Source organism: Oncorhynchus mykiss, chromosome 10 (genome assembly GCF_057628025.1).
Source record: "Oncorhynchus mykiss isolate SJ-2025 chromosome 10, ASM5762802v1, whole genome shotgun sequence".
In the NCBI taxonomy this organism is placed as follows: Eukaryota; Metazoa; Chordata; class Actinopteri; order Salmoniformes; family Salmonidae; genus Oncorhynchus; species Oncorhynchus mykiss.
The window spans coordinates 34,750,707-34,764,463 of NC_143031.1; the positions used below are offsets into that span (position 1 = coordinate 34,750,707).

The window sequence follows — 13,757 nt, forward strand, 5'->3', positions numbered from 1 at the left end:
TATAACAGAACTGATTTGGCAGGCGAAAATCTGGGAAATATCCATTCAGGAAGTAGGATTTCTTTTTCTATTCAATGCCATTACAGTATCCATTGATTTAGGACTCAAATTGCAGTTCCTATGCCTTCCACTAGATGTCAACAGTCTTTAGAAATTGTTTCAGGCTTGTATTCTGAAAAGGGAGGGAGTAAGAGCAGTCTAAATGAGTGGACCCTGCCGTGTCACAGAGCTTTTTCATGCGTGCGACCAAGAGAGTGCCTTTCTTGTTTACCTTTTATATTGACAGCATTATTGTCCAGTTGAAATATTATCGATTATTTAGGCTAAAAACAACCTGAGGATTGATAATGAACATCGTTTGAAATGTTTCTACGAACTTTACGGATACAATTTTGATTTTTTGTGTGCCTGTTGTGACTGCATTTGAGCATGTGGATTACTGCAGAAAACACACCAACAAAATGGAGGTTTTTGGAAAAAAATAGACTTTATTGAACAAAAGGAACATTTATTGAACAAAAGGAACAATTATTGAATAAATGAATGACTTCTGAGTGCAACCATATGAAGATCCTCAAAGGTAAGTGATTCATTTTATCTATATTTCTGACTTGTGTAACTCTTCTACTTGGCTGGTTACTGTTTGTAATGATTTGTCTGCTGGGCTATGTTCTCAAATAATTGTACGGTATGCTTTTGCCGTAAAGCATTTTTTAAATCTGACACCGTGGTTGGATACACAAGAAGTTCATCTTTAAACCTATGTAAAATAGTTGTATCTTTTCTGAATTATTATAATGAGTATTTCTGTATTTGAATTTGGCGCTCTGCAATCTCACTGGATGTTGGCCAGGTGGGACGCTAGCGTCCCACATACCCTAGAGAGGTTAATCAGCTGCTCTCTACAGCAATATGTCTAGCGCCACAATCTCCTACTGGAGGGAACCAGAACTGCAAAGCAGTGTTTTTTTTTTTAGACCACCAATTTAAAGGATAGTCATAATTTGGAAATGAAATGGAATTGCCAATAAAAAGTGAGTTTATAATAACTCATGCAGGGAAGATGTAGTATGATGAGCTGTCTCACCATGGGTGTTTCTAATGGGGATTTGATTAAGCTAGCATTAGCTGTCTGGATCTCACTACTGCTATCTTAAGTGTGTGATTTAATGAAACTGGATTGGGAGCAGACACTTAAGTACTCTTTTCTTCTCTCTCCTCAGTCTTTCCCTGCCTCTCCTCTGCTTTCCTTCTCAAAGCCATCATCTACATTTCACACTCAGTCAACCTGAAAATCTCATCTCATCCTATCCACGAACACATTCTCCTCATGTCTCCCTCATGTCTACAGATGTGTGTGTGCGTGTGTTCTTGCAAAGAAGCGCTGGCAGAGTGACAATCCAGCATCCCCTCTCCCCTCTGAAGTGTTGCTCTCCTGTGTGTGTGTGTGTGTGTGTGTCAGCGCTGTGATTGACAGGTGTGTTTCTTTGTTGATGAGGACTTGGGGATATAGTTGAGGTAGAGTCTCTAGCCCAGGTCTCTACAACCCTGTTCCTGGAGAGCTACCCTCCTGTAGGTTTTCGCTCCAACCCCAGTTGTAACCAACCTGATTCAGATTATCAACCAGCTAATTATTAGAATCGGGTGCACTAGTTTAGGGATGGAACAAAAACTTACTGGACGGTAGCTCTCCAGGAAAAGGGTTGGAGAAGCCTACTCTAGCCTGAGTCATATAACATCTCAGCCTCCCTGCAACCCTGTCTGTTTGCGTGTATTGATTGCCCCAGTAGTGTAATATGCTTTCCCTTGGATAAATCTATTGAACTTGTATGTCTAAAAATCCCATTCCATCCCAATAACATATTGTACTGATGTATATACGGTAGGGCAGGCAACCATGGTCCTGGAGTGCCGCAGGCACTTCATGTTTTTGATATAATTGACCTGGAAGACCAGGTGTGTTGAATTTAGGTAATCACTGAACTGAATAATTAGCTCAGCTGATCAGGTGTGGTGCCTAGTTGGAACACAATCCTGTAGTACCTGCAGCACTCCAGGAACAGGGTTTCCTACCCCAGTGTTAGGGAGTGTACAGTCGTGGCCAAAAGTTTTGAGAATGACACAAATATTAATTTTCACACAGTTTGCTGGTTCAGTGTCTTTAGATATTTTTGTTAGATGTTACTATGGTATACTGAAGTATTTTTTTATTTGACCTTTATTTAACTAGGCAAGTCAGTTAAGAACAAATTCTTATTTTCAAGTATAATTACAACCATTTCATAAGTGTCAAAGGCTTTTATTGACAATTACATGAAATTGTAACAGAGAGTCTATTTGCCGTGTTGACTCTTCTTTTTCAAGACCTCTGCAATCCGCCCTGGCATGCTGTCAATTATCTTCTGGGCCACATCCTGACTGATGGCAGCCCATTCTTGCATAATCAATGCTTGGAGTTTGTCAGAATTTGTATGTTTTTGTTTGTCCACCCGCCTCATGAGGATTGACCACAAGTTCTCAATGGGATTAAGGTCTGGGGAGTTTCCTGGCCATGGACCCAAAATATTGATGTTTTGTTCCCCGAGCCACTTAGTTATCACTTTTGCCTTATGGCAAGGTGCTCCATAATGCTGGAAAATGCATTGTTCATCACCAAACTGTTCCTGGATGGTTGGGAGAAGTTGCTCTCGGAGGATGTGTTGGTACCATTCTTTATTCATGGCTGTGTTCTTAGGCAAAATTGTGAGTGAGTCCACTCCCTTGGCTGAGAAGCATCCCCACACATGAATGGTCTCAGGATGCTTTACTGTTGGCATGACACAGGACTGATGGTAGCTCTCACCTTGTCTTCTCTGGACAAGCTTTTTTCCTGATGCCCCAAACAATCGGAAAGGGGATTCATCAGAGAAAATGACTTTACCCCAGTCCTCAGCAGTCCAATCCCTGTACCTTTGCAGAATATCAGTCTGTCCCTGATGTTTTTCCTGGAGAGAAGTGGCTTCTTTGCTGCCCTTCTTGACACCAGGTCATCCTCCAAAAGTCTTCTCCTCACTGTGCGTGCAGATGCACTCACACCTGCCTGCTGCCATTCCGGAGCAAGCTCTGTACTGGTGGTGCCCCGATCCCGCAGTTGAATCAAGTTTAGAAGACGGTCCTGGCACTTGCTGGACTTTCTTGGGCGCCCTGAAGCCTGCTTCACCACAATTGAACCACTATCTTTTAAGTTCTTGATGGTCCGATAAATGTTTGATTTTGGTGCAATCTTACTGGCAGAAATATCCTTGCATGTGAAGCCCTTTTTGTGTAAAGCAATGAGGAAGGCACATGTTTCCTTCCAGGTAACCATGGTTGACAGAGGAAGAACAATGATTCCATGCGCCACCTTACTTTTGAAGCTTCCAGTCTGTTATTCAAACTCAATCAGCATGACAGAGTGATCTCCAGCCTTGTCCTCGTCAACACTCACACCTGTGTTTACGAGAGAATCACTGACATGACGTTAGATGGTCCTTTTGTGGCAGGGCTGAAATGCATTGGAAATGTTTTTGGAGGATTGAGTTCATTTGCATGGCAATCTGATCACTCTTCATAACATTCTGGAGTATATGCAAATTGCCATCACACAAACTGAAGCAGCAGACTTTGTGAAAATGTATATTTGTGTCATTCTCAAAACTTTTGGCCACGACTGAAGGTGTTTTGTTTACGCAGTGTGTATTCGTCAGGCCCCTGAATGGGATTTATTTTACTGGAACCAATTGTCATCATGCTGCTGTTAGCAGCCTGGGCTTGGTGGAGGTGGGATGTACTTGAATGAATGTCCTGAAAACAAAAGAACATGATCTCTCTGCTCTATAAGCCCCTAGCCTGGCTACCTCCTCCTCCTCTGTCCCTTTCTATTATACTGCTGAATCACAATGACCATATTATCTCTTCCTCCTTGTAATTCTTCCTCGTCCTCTATCCTCCCTCCCCGCCTCCTTCTCTTCTCCATATTTTCCTATCCTCTTTTTCCCTCTTTTTCCCTCTTCTTCCTCCCTCTCGCAGCCCTCAACTTGTCTCTCTTCCACTCTCCTTCCTCTCTTCTCCTCCTCGTCCTCCTCCCTCTCTCCTGTGTGTGAGGAGTCATTAATCTCAGCCAGAGCGATGGTCACTCTTGACTGCACCATAAACTCTCATCCGTCAGCACTTAATTGAATTGCCGGGTGTTTAAGAACACTGAGAACCCTTCTCTCTCTGCGCTATCATTGTATCATGCCCTTTTTTCCCTTCATTTTCTCTATCTATCATGCTTTTTCTTGTTATTTTCACTCTCTTTCCTTTCCGGTTGTACTCTTTATCCCCTCTCTCCTTCTCACTCCTTCCCTTTGGTCTCACGCTTTAATCAGTCAGAATTTGGCAGTAGTGGAGGCTTGTGGTCCCTTTTGGGTTAATAGGCATCCAGTTCGTCCTTATCTGTGGCACTTGTCCATGTTGCAGTATATGTGTGTGCGTGCATGTGTTTGTGTGTGAGTCGTTCCATGTCATTTCAGCAAGCCATGACACCCATCATCTTCGATTGTTCTGAAATTGGTTTTCTACCTAAAGTTACAAAGAAAATGTTGACAAACAAAACAGGAGACGATTAGACTATGTGGTCGAGCATCTAGACCACCCGTGCCCTTGTTTTGTTGTCGAACGTACAATCACTAGAGAACAAACTGGATGGGCTCCGTTTGAGACTATCTTGTCAATGGGACCTGAACAACTGTCATGTCCTATGTTTCTTTGAGTCGTGGCTGAACAAGGACATGGATTATATACACCTACTGTAGCTGCTTTTCCATGCCTCGTCAACGTCGGATGGCAGCCTCTGGTAAGCTGAGAGGGGGAGTGGTGTGTCCGTTTGTTAACATCAATTGGTGTGCGATCTCTAATGTCAAGGAAGTCTCAAGTTTTTGCTCACCTGGGTTAGAATACCTCATGATAAGCTGCAGACCGTATTTACCAAGAGTTTTAATCTGTATTTTTCGTAGCTGTCTATTTACCACCACAAAAAGACCACACACTCAACGAGCTGCATAGGGCCATATGCAAAATAGAAAATGCACATCCAGAGGCGGCAGTTTTCGTGGCCGGGGATTATTAATTAAGGGAAACTGAAATGTGTTTGACCTAATTTCTACCAGCATGTCACATGTGCAACTAGAGGTAACAAGACTCTAGATCATCTTTACTCCACACACACAAACTCATACAAGGCTCTCCCTCGCCGTCGCTCCTCCTGATTCCTGCTTACAAGCAAAAACTCAAACAGGAATTACCAGTGATGCGCTCATTATGGAAGTGGTCTGATGAAGTGCGAGCTAAGCTACAGGACTGGAATATGTTCTAGGATTCATCCGATAACATGGAGGAGTTTACCACATCAGTCACCGGCCTCATTAATAAGAGCATCGACGACGTCGTCCCCATAGGGACCATAAGTACATAGCCCGACCAAAACCCATGGATTACAGGCAACATTTGCACTGAGCTAAAGGCAAGAGCTACCACTTTCAAGGAGTGGGACACTAACCTGGATAAGTGTTGTCACGTACCAGATTTTTTTTACTTCGATACCGACATCAGGGTTTAGTATCACGATACGGGATATCGAAATGATACTCTATACCGAAACTATACCACGGCAAAAATAAAAGAAGGCATATTAGCTAAAGTCACAGAATAACTACTGTTTTTTTATTTACATTTAACAATATCTTGATAACTTGTAAAACAAATAAAATAACAAATATATTACATTTATTGAAAATATTAAACACCATATTAAATACCAGAGCAGGCAATTATTTTTAAATTACATCTAAACTGTTTTAAAATGTAATTCGATACATATCAGGATTCATTTGCTCATCTATGGCCATAATATTGGGTCAAATGACATTCATTATTCAGTACAGCTAAATAGTTTAATGTATTAAATTAATAGTTTAGTTCCAAAACGACAAACACTTTTGAAACTGTTAAATGCACTCATAACTTGACAGCAATGTATTCAGACTACTTCGGGTTTGTCTGGGCTTGCTATCAGTGGCCACTAGCCAACCAGTAGCCCTGGGCAGAGCCATGAGTGAAATGCACTCTGGGAATTGTAGTATACAGTCTAAAATCCATTGTATTTCTATGATGTGTAGACCATTGCTTTACTTTTTGGGTTGTGTAATCCTATTATAATGCTCACATGAATGCCATGCTGATGTTCATGTCATTGGCTCTAAAAAATAAAAATAAGTAGAATAATGTTACAATGCAAATGTCATGTAAATTCGTTTTTCATGTCATTTTTGGAAATGAACCTCCCTTGCACTGCTTTGTAACACATTTTGCTTAGTTGTTTCAGTGGGCTGGCCCTCATCTGCTCCAATCAAAGTGTTCCCATAGTTTGCTTCTGCAGCCAGTTTTGTCAACAAGCTGCGGGGATGGGGGTATGATTTTTTTTTTCTTCAGAAGAGGCCATGCTGTTGGCATTTTCTCTCTCCTCTCGCTTGCTTCTCAAAAGTGGCTCACACTGTACAGTCTATGGCAAGTGCAAGTAGCCTGGCTAGCTACTGCCTCCTTGAGAATATTCGGATGAATGACTCGATCCTCTCAATCCATTTGACATGAGAAGCATTTGACGGAAGTGCCAAAAGTAACAAAAATTCTATTCCCGAACCGTGTTTAATGTTCTAGTATTTATACCGTGCAACACTAATCTGGAGGCTTTCAAGAAATCCCGCTACGACCTCCGATAAGCCATCAAACAGGCAAAGCGTTAATATAGGACTAAGATTGAATCCTACTTTGCCGGCTCTGACACTCGTGAGATGTGGCAGAGCTTGCAAACTATCACGGATTACAAAGGGAAACCCAGCCACAAGCTGCCCAATGATGCGAGCAGGGCTTAACATTTTATTTTTGATCCAGCCACTGTGGAGATTTAAAAACTAGCAGCTGCTCAGATTTTTTACCAGCCCAAATATATTTATTTCACTTAAATTATACTTAACAAAAAAACAGATGTGCATTCTTTGTAATGTTTTTAAAACAAGTGTATTACTAGTAAGAAGTAATGTGGTATATTGTTTCATTACATTTAAAATGTGTATTTTTAGGCAAAATATCACAGATGAGACAAACATTTTCTCCTGCCCCTTTAAGGGTGGGAGGTGACTGTGCCTGTGAGATTGAGTCTGACTGACTATTAAAAGCGTTGTCTTCTCTTATCTAGCAGTTGAAAAACAACCAAGCTTGTGAACAATGTAAATAGCCAAGAAACACAAGGACAAAGTCTCACTTCAGTATACATTTGTTTCAAGTGTATTAAACCAACTTTTATGCCTGTGCACCGTGCTTCTAAAAATGAATCTTTCTCAGCTCTTCATGTGCGCACAGCCCCCAGTGTTGCAGCGCGAGGTGGCATAGGCTATATAGGATTCATAGTTATTTGACTTTGTGTGATTAATTTACATGCTATGAAACAAAATGGCGGAAATACTTTGAAAACAGCTACTGAAGCATTTATTTTACTATAAATGTGATCACACTTGACTATTTCCATTCACAAATGTGAGTGAAATGCTTGCACTTTTGAACCCTGACCACCTGCCAACGTGGCTGGTGAAACAGACATCTTACCCGCCAATGCCACGCATTTGTTAGGTGGCAGATGTTCATTTTAGGCCCAGGATGCAAGCCTACCAAACAAGCTAAATGCCTTCTATGCTCTCTTTGAGGCAAGGAACACTAAACCATGCATGAGAGCTCCAGCAGTTCCGGATGACTGTGATCTCGCTCCCCGTAGCCGATAAACAGGATAACATTCACAAGGCCTCTGGGCCAGACAGGAGGCATACATGGAGCATGCTCTGACTAGCTGGTGGGTTTTGTCTCTGTCATTTTCAACCTCTCCCTGACCAAGTCTGTACTACCTACATGTTTCAAGCAGACCACCATAGTCCTTGTGCCCAAGAACGCCAAGGTATCCTGTCTAAATGAATTTCACCCCATAGCACTCGCATCTGTTGCCATGAAATGCTTTGAAAGGCTGTTCATGGTTCATTATTCAACACATCATCCCAGACACCCTGGACAAGGGTTGGGTGGTATCCAGATTTTCATATCGTCATACTGTTCTTCGCTCATCCCGAGATTTATGGTATTACCAGCTTAGTACACAAGGGGGTGCTAAAAAACACAAACGCCTGTTTGGGTGTCTATTACTAGAATGCAAACAAAATTAGCCCAAGTGTTACGTTTCCCAGTTTGTGTTGTAGTTTGTGTATTTGCATGTGTTTATTTCAGGAAATGGCTTCCTGAAATCCCTCAAGCAGCTGATTAGTCGACTCCATGGCTAATTGGGGAGCTGACCCCGCCCCCTCGTCAAGACGCAGCTGTCTCCAATTACCTATTCCTTCTGAAGCTATATAAAAGCCAGTGTTCTGTTCAGGAGAGAGATCATTGCTGGGAGGTCATTGCTGGAAGGTCATTGCAGAGAGATTGAATGTGAGGGAGGTCATTGCTGAGAGAGGAGGCTGATGGCTGTGGATAATTTACTATGTTAGTTGTTGGTAGCAGTTGGTATGTTCTGTGAGTTTGTTGCTCAGATAGAGCTTATTGATGTCCTTTGTTTCTTAGTTTGTTTGAGAGATTATTTGGTGCTAAATTAGGTAAGTATTGGTTAGGCAGGTAAGATAGGAGAGGAGGCTTTGAGATTTACTTTCTTTGCTTTGGTTCCGTCCAGCCCCTTTTCCCCATATTACCGTGTAAAGGAATAAAGTCCTTGTAAACGGTACCACATTCTGCCTGGTGTCATCGTTACTCACGCTTACAGTCCATACCTCTTTCACTTCACGGAGAGTTGAGTTGTAGCAGGGTGTTGCGTTCCCTCTTCATAGAGGCGTGCGTAACACCAAGTAATAGTGAATTTCCTTGGAGGCTGCTAGATAAATATGCTAATGAGCGCAACTGGCTGTATTTCCTCTTGGTATGGCAACTGCTTGGCATCCGACTGCAAGGCGCTGCAAAGTGTTGTGTGTATGGCCCAGTACGTCAGTGGGGCCGAGCTCCCTGCCATCCAGGACCTCTATACCAGGCGGTGTCAGAGGAAGGCCCTAAAAATTGTCAGACTCGAGCCATAGAGTCATAGACTGTTCTTTCTTCTACCACACAGCAAGTGGTACCGATGCATAAAATCTGGAACCAACAGGACCCTGAACAGCTTCTAGCCCCAAGCCATAAAACACCTAAATAGTTAGTCCGGGTAGATAGTTGGTTATCTGTATTGACCCTCTTTGCACTCTTTTGACTCCCATATGCTGCTGCTACTGTTTATTATCCATCCTGTTGCCTAGTCACTTTACCCCTCCCAATATGTACATATCTACCTCAATGACCTCGTACCCCTCCCTGCACATTGACTCGGTACTGGTACCCCGTGTATATAGCCAAGTTATTGTTACTCCTGTATTTATTCCTCATTATAGTTTTTTTCTATATTTCCCTCTCTGCATTGTTGGGAAGGGCCCTTAAGTAAGCATTTCACTTAGTTTTCATCTGTTGTTTACGAAGCATGTGACAATGCAATTTGATTTGGTTAATGGATAAAGGGTAAGCGACTTCAATGACTAATTTCTCTAAACGGGGGAGAAAACATCCCCAGATTCACAGGCAATACATTACATAGGGTGAAGAAGCCATACTCTAAGCCACAGCTCCATACTGCTTTTCAGACATAGATAACTGATACTGGTTGTGGGGTGTGTTGACGGTTATATGAATCCTATAAATAAAAAGGGCCAATTTGGGTGCATTCAATGAGCTTAATTTCTCGAAGATCAAATTATATTTAAACAAAATTATGTTCTAGGACTGCTAGTCTTATCTGTTTTTAACTACAGAAACAATTTCAGCACAATCTGAGGTGGTGGGTGTCAATCCTCTTGTATTTTTAGGTGGAATGACCCATGTGATGACTGAGACAAGCACACATCTCTCTCATCACACACGGTTCAGGCTGTCTTTAATTGTATCCCACTAACCTTTCCTGATAGTAACTGTCTCTCACAGCTAAGGTCTCGGGACACATCAATAGCGTTTGCCTGCCGAGAGTACCTCTGAACAGAGTGCAGGCAGTAATTTTCCAGTGCGACGTGTGCTATAAATAGTCTGCCATGTCCACTACAGGGACACTGACTGCTAGCTATGCAGTTTATCCAGGGATGCCGTGTGGTTGTCTGTTTGCACATTTATCAATATGCATTTCGGTGTCTTCATGAGTGTGTGCTTACACACCCTATGCATTTGTTTGTGTGCCTACCCATACTGCTTGTTTGTACACTTGGGGGAGGTGCATTCTGAAGGTATTGCAGTACCTCCCCTGTCTCTCTTTCTTCCTTTCTCTCTTTCTCCTCCCCGCTCTCTCTTTTCCCCTTTCTCCTCTGCCCTCTGGTGTATAGAGAGTCCTCCAGCAGTACCTGCTGCTGAATCTGTTGTCTTGTTTTTAGACTCTTTTATAGTCTTCAGACTCGCAGGCACACACGCATGTATGTATCTCCGGCTTCTCATCCCACATCCCATTGAGGGAGGTAATAGAGGCTGGCCTTGGACAGGGGGAGCACGTGGATACGATGCGGGGGATGAGGGGAGGAAAAGAAACCTGGAGAGTAAAAGAGGAACATTTTAAGTCAATCTGCCAAGGCCAGCTGCTCTCCACTCAGCTACCTGCCAGAGCCAATGAAACCAGCTCCCAGCACCGCTGTTTACACGGCCAATCTCATTACACACACTCTGTCTGGTTGAAAGGGATGAAAAGGGGGGAGGGTCATTCCATGCCATTTCAGCAAGCCATGAAACCCGTCATCTCAGATTGTTCTGAAATCATTTCTGTAGTTAGAAGCAGATAAGATTAGCATTCCTGCAACATTATTTTGTTGAACTATAATTTGATATCTGAGAAATTAAGCAAATTAATTGCACCCAAATTTGCCATTTTAATTTATAGGATTCATATAATATTCTATAAATATTGTACCTAACATCTGATTTGTAACAATGAGAAGACATAAGGAATTATCAAAAGCCACCCATGGACCCCCACAACCTCAACATCCAGTATATAATATCAGTTCTCTGTCTGAGAAGTAGTATGAAGCTGTGGCTCGGAATATTGCTTCTTCATCCTATGTCATGTATTCTCAGTGAATTTGGGGGTGATTTCCCCCCCCCCCCCCCCACACACACACACACACACACACACAAATTACGAAATTACATTGGTTTCCTTATCCTATAAGCAGCTTACGATCAAATCAAATCAAATTTTATTTGTCACATACACATGGTTAGCAGATGTTAATGCGAGTGTAGCGAAATGCTTGTGCTTCTAGTTCCGACAATGCAGTAATAACCAACAAGTAATCTAACTAACAATTCCAAAACTACTGTCTTGTACACAGTGTAAGGGGATAAAGAATATGTACATAAGGATATATGAATGAGTGATGGTACAGAGCAGCATAGGCAAGATACAGTAGATGGTATCGAGTACAGTATGTACAAATGAGATGAGTATGTAAACAAAGTGGCATAGTTTAAAGTGGCTAGTGATACATGTATTACATAAGGATACAGTCGATGATATAGAGGTATGACAAGGACAAGGTATGACAGCAATGGTACCTATGTTAGCATTTCTGTGGTTCATTTCCAAATCCTCTATAAGTAACATCATTGAATTACTCAATAAATTATTAGATTCTTCAGGATGATTTGGACATAAAGCATGAAAGCGCTAATGTAAGTACAGTTGACTTGGATTTGTGCCACAAATGCAAAAAAAGTTAGCAGTGGACAACAAAACCAACACATGGATTTCTGTCATACCTTGTCCATAGACAGCTTACAGGGTAAGGAAACCAGTATGTCATATTGTAATTTGGGTGAACTATTACCCCTTTAACATTGATGTGGGGGGGGGGGCTTTTAAAAAAGAAATCCCCCGGAACAGGACCATCTAGTGTTCAGAACCTGGTAATATCAAGATGTAGGATGGGACATAAACGTAACAACTTCAATGACTAATTTCTCTGAACTGGGGAAAAACAACACCAAATTCACTGGGAATTACATTTACATACGATAAAGAAACAGTACTCCGAGCCGCAGCTCCAAACTACTTGTCAGACATGGAGAACTGAAACTACACTGAACAAAAATATAAACGCAACATGAAACTATTTCAAAGATGTTACTGAGTTAGACCCTAATCTACAGATTTCACATGACTGGGAATACACATATACATCTGTTGGTCACAGATACCTTTAAAAAAAAAAGGAGTGACGTGGATCAGAAAAGCAGTCAGTATCTGCTGTGACCACCATTTGCCCCATGTAGTGCGACACATCTCCTTTGCATAGAGTTTATAAGGTTGTTGGTTGTGGACTGTTGTCCCGCTCCTCTTCAACGGCTGTGCAATGTTGCTGGACATTGGCGGGAACAAGAACACGCTGTCATAGACGTTGATCTAGAGCATCGCAAACATGCTCAATGAGTGAAATGTCTGGTGAGTATGTAGGCCATGGAAGAACTGGGACATTTTCAGCATCCAGGATTTGTGTACGGATCCTTGCAACATGGGGCCGTGCATTATCATGCTGAAAGATGAGGTGATGGTGGTGGATGAATGGCACAACAATGGGCCTCAGGATCTCGTCATGGTATCTCTGCATTCAAATTGCCATTGCTAAAATGCAATTGTGTTCGTTGTCCGTAGCTTATGCATGCCCATACCATAAGCCCACCGCCAACATAACGTTGACATCAGCCAACCGCTCGCCCACACGGCCCCATACACGCCATCTGCCATCTGCCAGGTACAGTTAAAACCGGGATTCATCCGTGAAGAGCACACTTCTCCAGCGTGCCAGTGGCCATCGAAGGTGATCACTTGTCCACTGAATTCGGTTATGTGGCCAAACTGCAGTCGGGTCAACACGCGGTGAGGATGACAAGCACACAGATTAGCTACACTGAGACAGTTTCTGACAGTTTGTGCAGAAATTCTCCGATTGTGCAAACCCACAGTTTCATCAGCGCTCCTGGTGGCTGGTCTCAGACGATCCCGCAGGTGAAGAAGCCAGATGTGGAGGTCCTGGGCAGGCGTGGTTACACGTGGTCTGCAGTTGTGGGCCGGTTGGAAGTACTGCCAAATTCTCTAAAACGACATTGGAGGAGGCTTATGATAGAGATATTAACATCCAATTCTCTGGCAACAGTTCTGGTGGACATTGCTGCAGTCAGCATGCCAATTGCATGCTCCATCAAAACACGAGACATCTGTGGCATTGTGTGACAGAACTGCACATTTTAGAGGGACCTTTTATTGTCCCCAGCACAAGGTGCTCCTGTGTAATTATCATGCTGTTTAATCAGCTTCTTGATATGCACCTGTCCGGTGGATGGATTATCTTGGCAAAGGAGAAATGCGCACTAACAGAGGTGTAAACACATTTGTGCACAAAGTTTGAGAGAAATATGTTTTTTTTTGCGTATGGAACATATCTGGGATCTTATATTTCAGCTCATGAAACATGGGGCACTACATGTTGTGGTTATATTTTTGTTCAGTGTATATACTCGTTGGGGTGTGATTGGCATTTCTTTGGATTCCTCATGCCTAACTCATTGTTAGAAAAAAGTTTGGTCCAAATCGGATGTTTAGGTACTATATTTAT

General features: G+C 42.4%; 1 protein-coding gene across 1 annotated transcript in view; it reads left to right on the forward strand.

Annotated features, from left to right (window-relative positions):
* The window catches only part of LOC110533713 (E3 ubiquitin-protein ligase Siah2), a 41,970-nt gene that overhangs the window by 13,225 nt on the left and 14,988 nt on the right, over positions 1–13,757 (forward strand). The gene's annotated exons all lie outside the window — the stretch shown is intronic.